Here is a 13,817-nt window from a genome sequence, read left to right as displayed (position 1 = left end):
TTTAAAGAACCAATAGGAAATAAAGAAATGCAAAAAAAAAAAAAACAAACAAAAAAAAAAAAAACCAAAAAAAAAAGAGTTATAGATAGAATCAAGTTGACGTCACTCGGGTCTTCGTTATAAGTATTTTTTTTTTTGGCCATCCACGTTTTTGAGTAATTCTCACTTAATTGTATTATCCAGACAATAAAAGTTCAAGGTTACACAGAAGTTTTGTGTGTTGGTTCGTTATACTTCCGGATGGCAATGCTGCCAAGCGCATACTTTCTATAGATAAGTAAAAATTAGAGATGATTTGAGATCTAGGAATATTAAGGATGACGATTATCAACCACAATAACAATAACACCAATAAAAGTAAATCCAACTCATTGAGTGACGTTGACGTCAATGAATTAAAAGATTTTTACGCACGTTTTGATGACGGTAATTTTGAAAAAGAATTAGCTCAACATTATTAATTGACGTCACAGAAGAAGATGAGAGTGTGTTTGATGAGCGGCGAGTTAGGAGAGAGTTTGAGAGTGTAAATGTACGGAAAGCGTGTGGGCCAGATGGCATTAGAAGCAAGTTATTGAAAGTGTGTGCCAGCAATTGTGTTATATTTTTACCATTATTTTTAATATGTCTATCCAACAATCCTGTATTCCGGCCATTTGGAAAACATCGAAAATTGTCCGTGTCCCCAAGAAAGACAATGTCTCTTGTATGAATGATCTCAGACCTATAGCCCTGACATCAATAGGGAATGAGATTAGCCGAAGAGTAGCGTCCCTTGATTGGACGTCACCCATAGTCTATGACGAAAGACGCACGCGCACAACCAACATGACGTTCTCTCTCTAAAACTTTTCCGCCGGTGACGTCACAGACTATGGGTGACGTCCAATCAAGGGACGCTACTCCACCGCTAATCTCATTCCCTATTGTTATGAAATGTTTCGAACGACGTGTACTCCATTTCGGCCCCCGTTCTGACCCCTTACAACTTGCACATCGACCGAATAGAAGTGTTGATGATGCCATTAATCTTTTGTTGAATAATATTTGCAGTCATTTAGATAAATCAAAGACACATTGCCAAATTCTTTTTGTTTTTGCTTTTACTTCAACATTCAACACGAGTCGGCCCCATTTACTTGTTGAAAAGCTGAAATGTTTGGATATAAATCCCCATTTGATTTCGTGGATTTTAGACTTTCTTTTAGAGATAGCACAATTTGTAGAAATTAATGGAAACTTCTTCTTCTTCTTCGTTCCCATCACGTCACATGGTCAGTCCGGTCTGGTGAATGAAGCCGAGAGTGGTCCTGAGGTCGTCCTCACTGCCGTACAGCTTCTTTGAGTATGGGGTTGGGTCAGGCCAGAAGTTCCTTCTCAGCTGGTTGTACCTTGGACATTCCATTAGGACATGATGTCCATTTTCATTTTCAAGTCCGCAGTCACATTGTCCAGAGGCACCTGCTCTGGACATCCTCCACATATGTTCCTTTAACTGGTTGTGTCCAGTTCTCAGTCTGAAGATGATGACCTGTTCCTTTCTGTCGAGCACCTTGATTGGGTCATTCATGTTTTATTCTGGGTGCTTCTCTCTCCATCTCTGAGACTGGATAAATTTGGCCATTTTGTTAATTTCTCCTGTTGAGTACGTTGGGGAGGGTTGCTGCATGCGACTGCCTGCCTTTGCCAGTTGGTCAGCGATCTGATTTCCAAGTATCCCACAGTGTCCTGGAATCCACTGCAGTACAATGTTGGTAAACTTGCTTAGCTTCATGAGGTCTTCCACCAAGGCGTCTATATCATCCGCAAAGGACATCATTATATCCTCCAGAATTTTCTTAGCATCTGTTAAAACCACTATGTGTCTTGGTTTTTCATTTTCTGAGAGGATTTGCTTAACAGCTTCATGGATTGCATCTGCCTCTGACTTGTAGATTGAAGTGCGAGTACCAGTCGGTTTGCTGATCTCCTTTTGTTGACCATTTGTGTACTCGATGTACACTCCCAGGCCCCCGCACGTGTGTTCTTTATTGCATGAACCATCGGTATAGATTCTTGTCCATTTTTTCCAGGGTAGTTTTGATCAATGCACTTCTGTACAGACTTCTTGAATTCTTCGCCTTTTTTTTTGTTTTGTTGAAATGTCACCAACGGAAGTCTTGATTTTCAAGTGATTTTGCCTTTTCCAAATTGGTACTATGATATTTGCTTTGCATTTTTGGGTCATTATTTTGTCAAGTTCGTGATCTTTTTCAATTTGTTGGGCTCTTTCAATAAAGTGTGATCTTTTCAGCCGCCTAGTTTTCTTTTGTTGCGCTCTAGCGTGAAGAGGCTGATCTATCATTGCTTTCACGTCTGTATATTGTTTCAAAATTTTTGATTCCCTTCTTTCTGATAGTGATGTAAGTCCTGTTATGGTTTCCATTGCATGTATCGGTGTCGATTTCATTCCTCCACTTATTATCCTCATGTTGCTGTTTTGCACTTTGTCCAGTTTTTCCATTTGAGTTTTGGAGCAGTTTCCCCGTGCAGATATCCCGTATTCTAGCGCTGGTCTCACATATCCTGTGTAAGTTTGTTTCAGTATATCAGAGCTAGCTCCCCAAGTTGTTCCAGCTAGTTTTTTCAAGAGTTGTGTTCGCTTTACCCCAACTTTCTGACTGTTGCTGATTTGATTTTTCCATGTTAGTCTTGGGTCAAAATGGACTCCTAGGTATTTTGGTGCGTCGTCTTTTTCCAATTCATGGTCTTCAATACGTAGCTTTGCTTTTTCATCTTTTGGGGAGAGGCTAAATATTGTGAACTTTGTCTTCACTGCATTTATTTTCATCGCCCAGTTGTCAGTCCATTCTTTGATATTATCCAGTGTGATTTGCATCCTGTGTTGTGCCTTGATTAAGTTTTGGTCAGAGCTAGGTCATCTGCGTACATCGACATTTTCACTCCTCGACATAGTGTTTCTCTTATATCATTTACATAAAGAAGAAATAGTGTAGGTGATAGTACTCCACCTTGTGGGACTCCATGTTTTAGTTTTACTTCTCTACTTTTGTGACCTTGTGTTGTTACTCTTGCCTTTCTTGTTTTTAGGTAGTTTTGTATCCAGTTGAGCATGTTATGGGATACTTTTGATTTTTGTAGTTTATATACCAGACCTTTTTTCCACACTTTGTCGAATGCTTTTTCAAAGTCCACCCATACCACAATTTTTTTTCCATCCTGAAACGAGTCTTCTATTTCTTGGGATATGTAAGTTACTTGATTTTCAGTACTCCTGTGTCTTCTGAAACCAGCTTGTTCATTTATAAGCACATTATAGTTTTCAAGATACCACATCAGTCTGGAGTTGATAATTCTTTCTACCAGCTTGCACATGCAGCTTGTAAGACTTATAGGTCGGTAATTTGCGGCTTCATTTGCTTGTTTTCCTTCTTTCTTGATTGGGACAATAAAAGCCTTTTTCCATATATCTGGTATTTTACCAGTTTTCCAAGTGCTGTTGTAGAGTTGCAATAGCTTCTTTTTCGCTGTCTTTCCAAGATGGATAAGCATCTCATTTGTTACTTCGTCTGGGCCTGGCGATTTCTTTGTTTTTAACACTTTGAGAGAGCTTTCTAGTTCTTCCATAGTTAGCTTCTTTGTCATCACTTCATCTATGGCTTCCTTGAGTTTCTTTTTTTTTTTTTGTTTTCTGCATTCTTTTTAAACTCTTTTCTTCAGTTCTTTTTCTATTGTGTTGTCACTAATTTTTTTTGAACTGCTCCATGAATAGGTCTGCAGCTTGTTGTGGACTGACAAGTTCTCCTTCTTTTTCCAAAGCGGGAGGGGCGTAGTGATTCGGTTCTCTATTTAGGGCTTTTGTAAAAAAGAAACAGTTTTTGGAAACAAATCTAATACAATCATTACGAATACAGGAGCCCCTCAGTTCAGTTTTATTTTGGTCTGAAATCTTGGGATATATATTATTATATATTTGTGGTCTCTGGAAAACGTAATCTTGGAAAATGTAAACGAAATTGATGGATTTATATCATTTATATTACTGTATGTATTATCTTGGAAAGCTGAATAAAGTCTCCCCAAATTCTGTATTTGAGACGAGGTGTCAAGCTGGTGTGGAATTGCCCAAACATCGTTTACTGATTGTTTTTCTTAGAAAAGCACATAATCCAAAAGTCTTGGAAGTGTGTATCCTATTAATACTGTTTGAATAATAAGCCTTAATGTGGGCCTACATGATGTTACTTATGTATGCCCATGCTTTAGAGTTGGATCTAGAAGGGATTTCCGTTCATGTTTGTCTCCTTTTTCTATAGAGATTGGCTAATCATGTTGATGAATTACAAGAAAAGACGGTGTCGTATGACCATGCAGATATGGTGAAAGCGGTCGATTTCGTGACATCTGGAGGGATGGGCTGCAAATGTACTGCCAAATTATACAACCTAAACTGGGGAACTGTCCGTGACCATGTCAAAAAAACGATACAGCAGAATAGAAGATACTTATTGCTTACACAAATCGCTAGACTGCACCCGGGATCGATCTCCGTCCCTTTGATTGTGAATCGAGTGCTCTACCAACTGAGCTATCGGGACCCCCGCCTAGGCCTATTGGTCAGAATCAGCGTGGGTGCGCAACCGGATGCGCGGGTTGACGGAGGTAGGAAACAATAACAAACCCACATGGTTGCCATTACCTCCACCATTATTCTCGCTCACGGTTTGTGGAAAGCACTTCATTACAGGCACGTAATAGTGAATCTAGTTTTTGTTTTGAACATTTCTATTATTATTCTTTTTAAATTGACCCATATTAAAAGAAACATACAAACAAAACAGGCATGACCAGTCACTAACAATGCCGTGTAGTGTGTAGACAGTAACACAGTACGGTGAACATGACTGACACTGGGATCGGAATGTCGGAACCCATGAGTCGTTCGCAACTCTGCCTCACGTATTCATTTAATCAGTCAATTTAATTTTTATTAAGCTTGCGTAAAACATACAAACAAAAAAGACATGACCAGTCACTAACAATGCAGTGTAGTGTGTAGACAGTAACACGGTACGGTGAACATGAATGACACTGGGATCGGAATGTCGGAACCCAGTAGTCGTTCGCAACTCAGCCTCGCGTACTCATTTAATCAGTCAATTTAAATTTCATTTAGCTTGCCTATTCTTCAAGTTTATGATATATTCACTTTTTTTATTTAAAAAGGGTAATCCAAACAGACCATAAAAACGATTTTATAATAAGCCGACTTCAACTTCCATCACTTACGACACGAACTTATTTTGGGTGGTTTTTTTTAACAAAACCGTTTGACTCAAACTAAAGCTTCGGCATTGGATAAGGAGCGAGGTCCCTGTTGCCATCTTGCTTAGTTTATACAGAGACTGGGTTGCCAGCTTGGCTGTTCTTGATAAATAGTAGTAAATAGCACAACCTTGTGCAATGAGAGATAGAGAGAGAGAGAGAGATTTTGAACAAAAAACGAATATCTCTCTCTCTCTCTTACCCTCTCTCTCTCTCTCTCTCTCTCTCTCTCTTGCCCTCTCTCTCTCTCTCTCTCTCTCTCTCTCTCTCTCTCTCTCCCTCTCTCTCTCTCTCTTCCTATTTCATCTGTCACACTGTTTGACAATCTTCTTCACCTGGCTCACTTGTACTTGTAATATCGGGTGTAAGGTAAAATTTTGAACAATTATTATTATTTATAAAATGCAGAAACTTTGCAAATAAACCGATAGACTAGATATTAATTCGATTCGAAAAGTGGAACACAAAAGGAGAATTTGCGAATACCCGGTCCAGACATAAGCGTCATGGTCTTATTTATAAAGTGCAGAATCTTTGCAAATAAACGGATAAAATAGAGATTAATTCGATTCGAAAAGTGGAACACAAAAGCAGAATTTGCGAATGCCCGGTCCAGACATAAGTGTTATGGTCTTATTTATAAAATCTAGAAACTTTGAAAATAAACGGACAAGATAGAGATTCATTCGATTCGAAAAGTGGAACACAAAAGCAGAATTTGCGAATGCCCGGTCCAGACATAAGCGCTATGGTCTTATTTATAAAGTGCAGAAACTTTGCAAATAAACGGATAAGATAGAGATTCATTCGATTCGAAAAGTGGAACACAAAAGCAGAATCTGCGAATGCCCGGTCCAGACATAAGCGTTATGGTCTTATTTATAAAGTGCAGAAACTTTGCAAATAAACGGATAGACTAGATGTTATTTCGATTCGAAAAGTGGAACACAAAAGGAAAATTTGCGAATACCCAGTCCAGACATAAGCGTCATAGTCCTATTTATAAAGTACAGAATCTTTGCAAATAGACGGATAAAATAGAGATTAATTCGATTCGAAAAGTGGACCACAAAAGCAGAATTTGCGAATGCCCGGTCCAGACATAAGCGCTATGGTCTTATTTATAAAGTGCAGAAACTTTGCAAATAAACGGAAAAAAACAGATTAATTCTAATCGAACAGTGGAACACAAAGGCAGAATTTGCGAACAACCGGTCCAGACATAAGCGTTATGGTCTTATTTATAAAATCTAGAAACTTTGCAAATAAACGGATAGACTAGATATTAATTCGATTCGAAAAGTGGAACACAAAAGCAGAATTTGCGAATGCCCGGTCCAGACATAAGCGCTATGGTCTTATTTATAAAGTGCAGAAACTTTGCAAATAAACGGAAAAAATAGAGATTAATTCTAATCGAACAGTGGAACACAAAGGCAGAATTTGCGAACAACCGGTCCAGACATAAGCGTTATGGTCTTATTTATAAAGTGCAGAAAATTTGCAAATAAACGGATAAGATAGAGATTAATTCGATTCGAAAAGTGGAACACAAAAGCAGAATTTGTGAATACCCGGTCCAGGCATAAGCGTCATGGTCTTGTTTAAATGAAACAATGCCATTTAAAAAAATATATGGTCAATGAGTAATTAAGCTAAATATGCGGAGTTCAAATAGATAACTTGATCTGTGAATTTTTTTTATAATTAGCTGTTATTATTCTCCATCATTTAGGTTATGTGATTAAGTTTATAATTGAAATACAAACTTTATCTCACTTATCAACGTTTTGCAATAAAGGAGAGTGTGAGTGAACCTGAGCAAAGGAAATTATTTGAGAGAGTGATATTTATCATGCTTTTCAGTTTGTAGTTGAATTCTAGAATGGATTCTTTATAGTTCTCATTGATTGTATGTCAGTATGTCAGTCTTTAGGACACCGATTACCCTAATGCGGCCACAATTTACAATGTGACGGCCACAAGCCCGTTAAACGCAGAGTGGGGTATTGTTGTTTGCAAGTAATGCTATGGTTTTAATAGGATATCTGTCTCCTATTAAAATACATTCCTGTGTTGGATTTTGGATTAAATTCATGTCTTCTTCGGATTTTGGGATATTTAATTTTCATGGATTGTGATTGTGATTTTCAAGACTATTAATGTAAGTAAATGCCCAAATAGATATTTTTATTCATTTATTCTTTCTTTATTTTTTTTTAGTTTTGTTTTGTTTTGAAGCATTTATTATAAGAAATATTGTACACATGCACTTATACACCAAAGACTATATCCTTTCAAACTGCTTATTATTATTATTATTATTATTATTATTATTATTATTATTATTATTATTATTATTATTATTATTATTATTATTATTATTATTATTATTATTATTATATAATAATAATAATAATAATAATAATAATAATAATAATAATAATAATAATAATAATAATAATAATAATAATAATAATAATAATAATAATAATAATAATAATAATTAATAATAAGTGCATTGAGTGAAATCCCAATCATGGTTGCCCAAATAAAACTGGCGCTAGAATCCCGACTACCTGTCTAAACGAATGTTGTTTGTACGATACATACTAACTACACGTTCAATATCGGGGGCAGAAAATATACGTTCGGTTTTATGAAATTAAAACAGTAGTCCCACATTGTTCTTTGATGTTATTTGTGGTTGCATTTGCTTTGAAACTTACACATTATATTGTGTTACATTGTTTACAAAATATTTCTGGTACTCGTATGCATGTGTAGTCAACGGACCACCGGTCAATCGTGTTCTTTTTTTATTATTAATTTTGGCTTGACATCTTACATATGTGAATTTGACAGGTTGTTATGGATGGTAATTATAACATTAAGTGATTTTTAAACATTTTTACGGCGTTTTAAATGTCTTTCTTGCATTCATTGTCGAGCACCTCCACTTTTCTGTTACTATTTTAACGATCAGCTGATTTTCTCTTGCCTCCCCTTTAATTTCGCGGACTTTTTTCAGAACGAGGCGTGGGAGTGGCTAATTGGTCTCATGTCATGGTCTACAAAGATTGTTGTTGTGTTCATTTCAGACGTTAATTATTGTTCCTGATTTTTTCATTCTCGCTTTTTGAATGCTTGTCATGATGGGTGTGGAATTACCCCAAAATGGTGAATATGCGAATAAAGAGAAATTGTAGAATTTATGAAGTTTCGTTCCTTTCACTTAATGTTATTTGTACAGAATCCAAGTGTGAATGGCTGTGGGATATTTGTATTCTGTTTGTGTGATCACCTCATCAATAGAAACTTTATGACAATAAACTGAAAAAGTTGGGTATGGAATTCCCCCACCTTGCCCTACTCAGTTGTAAAAATGAATAACTGGCCGTTAACAGCGCTGTCTTTGTCGGATAAATTTTTTTTTTTTTTTTAATATCGCATAACAGTCGTCATGTCTCGGTCTACATGTTACATGTTGCTGTTGGTCAGGGGCCCCTTGTAAAGCGTATTTAGCAAGTTTAGTGGATATTGTTCTATATAAAAGCCCAACTATTTTTAAAGGTTTTTGCGGCGGTGCTTTAGTCAATATTCCAATATCATCATTATCATATGTGACCCAACGTTTCAAAACGGTATTATTTCGGAATGAACCAGATGATAAAAAGTCAAAGCTGAACAGGTCAAAAATATTAATTATTGGTATTTAGCACTCTAAAATATGATATTCAATCTCCTCAATAAAGCATATAAACTAAACGAACGTCTGATATTTCTGGCTATAAATTCCAGCATCTTAATCATCCCGACTTAATACCGTTTTGAGATGAATGGTCACATATTCCGGACCTCAAAACGTATTAAAATATGAGAATTCATTCTGAATGGCAAGCCTGTTTATGGCCACAATGTCCAGTGTGCTGTCTTTATGGCAGCTGTATGTTATCTAGATATAAAGCCAACACGCATACATACGTGTGTTGTATTATATGTTTTTAAGGGTTTCGCGTCGCTTGCAACACATTTAGGTCATTTCAGTTTCAGCGCCAACAAAAAGGAATAAAATGGGATAGTGAAAGACTTGTAGAATTACAAGTAAATGCACCCAAGAAAAAAGTTAGACTAGACAAAGACGACGGGTTCCAATAGGGAACAGATGAAGATTCCAAGAACCACAATCAGAGTACCGTCAACTGGGGGAACTTTGTCTAAAGGGGAAACTTTGCCTCTTCAAATTTTGGACCAATAAGTGATTGTTTAGTTTTGTGGCAGTTATTTCCATTGATAAAAAAATCAAGGCTTTTAACGGGTACAATAACTACAAAAAAAGCTGAGATTATTCAAAATGCTCCAAATTCACGGAGGCAAAGTTTCCCCAATTCACGGTACTTAGTGTTGACATCACCCAAAAGTCTCACCCAGACACACAAACGGGATCCGACTAAAAGGGTCATACTCAAATGCTTACATAACAAATATAACAAAACATAACTGAGTTGATTTATAAGGGAAAAAAACATATCACCTCCCAAAACTCTTACTATACATTTGACTGTTTCCCTCCCACTCCCAGCCAGGGTCTCCGACAAGGGAAAGGACAAAACCAAGTAATCTCATTCCAAGACAAAGATAGAAAGCAAGTTGGAAAACAGATAAAGGGGTATAGAAGACACAGTATGTACCTTACTGCCCACTATGGGAGGTCAGGAACCCCACCCAGAGAGTATAGTAAACACAGCAAGTGACCTTCCACTATGGGAGGTCAGGAACCCCACCCAGAGAGTATAGTAAACACAGCAAGTGACCTTCCACTATGGGAGGTCAGGAACCCCACCCAGAGAGAATAGAAAACACAGCAAGTGACCTTCCACTATGGGAGGTCAGGAACCCCACCCAGAGAGTATAGAAAACACAGCAAGTGACCTTTCACTATGGGAGGTCAGGAACCCCACCCAGAGAGTATAGAAAACACAGCAAGTGACCTTCACCATGGGAGATCAGGAACCCCACCTAGAGAGTATAGAAAACACAGCAAATGACCCTCCACTATGGGAGGTCAGGAACCCCACCTAGAGAGTATAGAAAACACAGCAAGTGACCTTCCACTATGGGAGGTCAGGAACCCCACCCAGAGAGTATAGTAAACACAGCAAGTGACCTTCCACTATGGGAGGTCAGGAACCCCACCCAGAGAGAATAGAAAACACAGCAAGTGACCTTCCACTGTGGGAGGTCAGGAACCCCACCCAGAGAGTATAGAAAACACAGCAAGTGACCTTTCACTATGGGAGGTCAGGAACCCCACCCAGAGAGTATAGAAAACACAGCAAGTGACCTTCACCATGGGAGATCAGGAACCCCACCTAGAGAGTATAGAAAACACAGCAAATGACTCTCCACTATGGGAGGTCAGGAACCCCACCTAGAGAGTATAGAAAACACAGCAAGTGACCTTCCACTATGGGAGGTCAGGAACCCCACTCCGGCAACAATGTGGTTAGATCTCCGGGCCCTTAGTGACGTGTGTGCTGTCCTGGTGACAGTTGTCTATGATCCAGACAAAGAGAGGCAAACGCAGAACTGGATGGATGGAATGGTCTATTTCATGATTCCACGATGAGTCAACTCCACATTTAACTATACAAGCAATGAACACATTAAATTATTATGGAAAGAATGGGTCAAAGTGAATTAGTTGTGCAATTATCATCGAACAAAAATACGCATACTAATGACTAATAATCCACAGGAATAATAATACTAATAATAATGATAATAATAATAATACTTATAATAATAATAATAATAATAATAATAATAATAATAATAATAATAATAATAATAATACTAATAATAATAATACTAATAATAATGATGATGATAATGATGGTTTGTTTTGTTTGTTTTTAAGGGTTTTACGGCGCTTGCAACACATTAAGGTCATATCAGCGCCAGTAAAGAGGAAGAAAATGGGATAGTAAAAAGTTCTAGAATGACAATTAAAGCACTTGAGAAAAGGTAAGACAAAGGGGAATTGGGTCAAATAGGAAACATGTAGATTCCAAAAGCACACTGTCAAAGTACTTAGTTTGAGATCACCTAAAAGTCTCATCCAGACACGGGCACAGGTCTCCGCCAAGAGGAATACACTCAAATGTTTACAAATCATATATAAGTTTGTTTTGTTTTTAATGGTTTTACGTCCCTTGCAACACATTAAGGTCATATCAGCGCCAGTAAAAAGGAAGAAAATGGGATAGTAAAAAGTTCTAGAATTACAATTAAAGCACCCAAGAAAAAGTAAGACAAAGGGGAACTGGGAACAAATAAGGATCAGGTGTAGATTCCAAGAGCATATGATCAATGTACTTAGTTTGAGATCACCTATAAGTCTCATCCGGACACAAGCACAAAATCCAACAAAGAGGAATACACTCAAATGCTTACATTATACACTCAAAATAACAAATATATTAATAAATAACAGAGAGATGATTTACAAGGGAAAAAAATATCATCTCCCATAACAATAAATATGCATTTGACTGTTTCCCTCCCAGCTAGACTCCGGCCAGGGCCAGGACAAAACCGAGTAATCTCATTCCAAGACAAAGACAGAAAGCATGCTGGAAAACAGATGTGTTTTAGGGGATAGAAGACAGTATGTACCTCCCCGCACTATGGGAGGTCAGGATCCCCACCCAGATAATGATGGTGATGATGATGATAATAATAATAATAATATAATAATAATAATAATAATAATAATAATAATAATAATAATAATAATAATAATAATAATAACAATAATTATAATAAAAATAATAACAATAATAATAATAATAATAATAATAAAAATAATAATAATAATAATAATAATAATAATAATAATAATAATAATAATAATAATTAATAATAATAATAATAATAATAAAGAAAACATTTTTTTTTGTATTTAAGGGTTTTACGGCGCTTGAAACACATTTAGGTCATATCAGCGCCAGTAAAAAGGAAGAAAATGGGATCGTGAAAAAGGTTAAATATTTTAAAATTGAAAGCACATAAGAAAAAGTAGGACAAGGGAAAATGGTTCAAATAGGGAATAGATGTTGATTCCAAGAGCACACTATCAGTGTACTTAGTTTGAGATCATCTAAAAGTCTCATCCAGACACAGACACAAGCACAGGGCCTCACTAAGAGGAATACATTCAAATGTTTACAAACCATTATACCTACATGAAACCCCCCCCCCCCCCCCCCCCCAAAAAAAAAAAAAATGTAACAGTACATATTAGAGAGATGATTTACAAAGGGAAAACAAAATTCATCTTCCAAAATCACAGCAAGTGATTTGACTGTTTTCCTGTCAAGGATTCTGACCTGGGCTAGGGCGAAACCAAGTTGTTTTGTTTGGTTTTAAGTGTTTTATGGCGCTTGCAACACATTAAGGCCATATCAGCGCCAGTAAAAAGGAAGAAAATGGGATAGTAAAAAGTTCTAGAATTACAATTAGAGCACCCAGGAAAAGGTAAGACATGGGGGAATTGGTTCAAATAGGAAATAGATGTAAATTCCAAGAGCACACCATTAAAGTACCTAGTTTGAGATCACCTAAAAGTTCATCCAGACACAAGCAGAGGTCCCCACTAAGAGGAACACACTCAAATGTTTTACAAATCACATATAATACAAAGAAAACATAATACAGTGCATAACAGAGAGATGATTTACAAGGAAAATAATATCATCTCCCAAAACTAACTATACATTTGACTGTTTCCCTCTCAGCCAGGACCAGGACAAAACCAAGTAATCTCATTCCAAGACAAAGATAGAAAGCTAGTTGGAAAACAGATATAGGGGGATAGAAGACACAGTAAGTACCTCCCTGCCCACTATGGGAGGTCAGGAACCCCACCCAGGAAAAAAAAACAAAAAACAAAACAAAATTCATCTCCCAAAATCACAGCTAGCGATTTGACTGTTTTCCCCGTCAAGGATTCTGACCTGGGCTAGGACGAAACCAAGTCATCTCATTCCAAAACAAAGACAGACAGGAACGGAGATAACCAGACATAAGGGTAGAGAAGACACAGTAAGCGACCTCCCTGCCCACTGTGGGAGGTCAGGAACCCCACCCAGGGCGAAACCAAGTAATCTCATTCCAAAACAAAGACATACAGGAACGGAGATAAACAGACATAGGGGTAGAGAAGACACAGTAAGCGACCTCCCTGCTCACTGTGGGAGGTCAGGAACCCCACCCAGGAATTGAGAAATAAATAAATAAAGTAAATATTGGTGTATATATTGTGTATAGTGTGGCTATGTGGTCTTGTGGTAAGATCGGAAGGTCCTGGGTTCGAGCCTCGCTCGGTGCATAGTTGAGCCCTTGGAAAACGCTCTTTACTCATATTCTCTCACCGTACACAGGTGTAAAATGAGTACCCGGCGGTTAACAGTGTTGTCTTTGTCTGAAAA

Source organism: Berghia stephanieae, chromosome 6, assembly GCF_034508935.2.
Source record: "Berghia stephanieae isolate SIO BIC M18660-M18661 chromosome 6, UCSD_Bste_1.3, whole genome shotgun sequence".
In the NCBI taxonomy this organism is placed as follows: domain Eukaryota; kingdom Metazoa; phylum Mollusca; class Gastropoda; order Nudibranchia; family Aeolidiidae; genus Berghia; species Berghia stephanieae.
The sequence above is the reverse complement of the archived record's forward strand: the minus strand, read 5'-3'. Positions refer to the sequence as shown.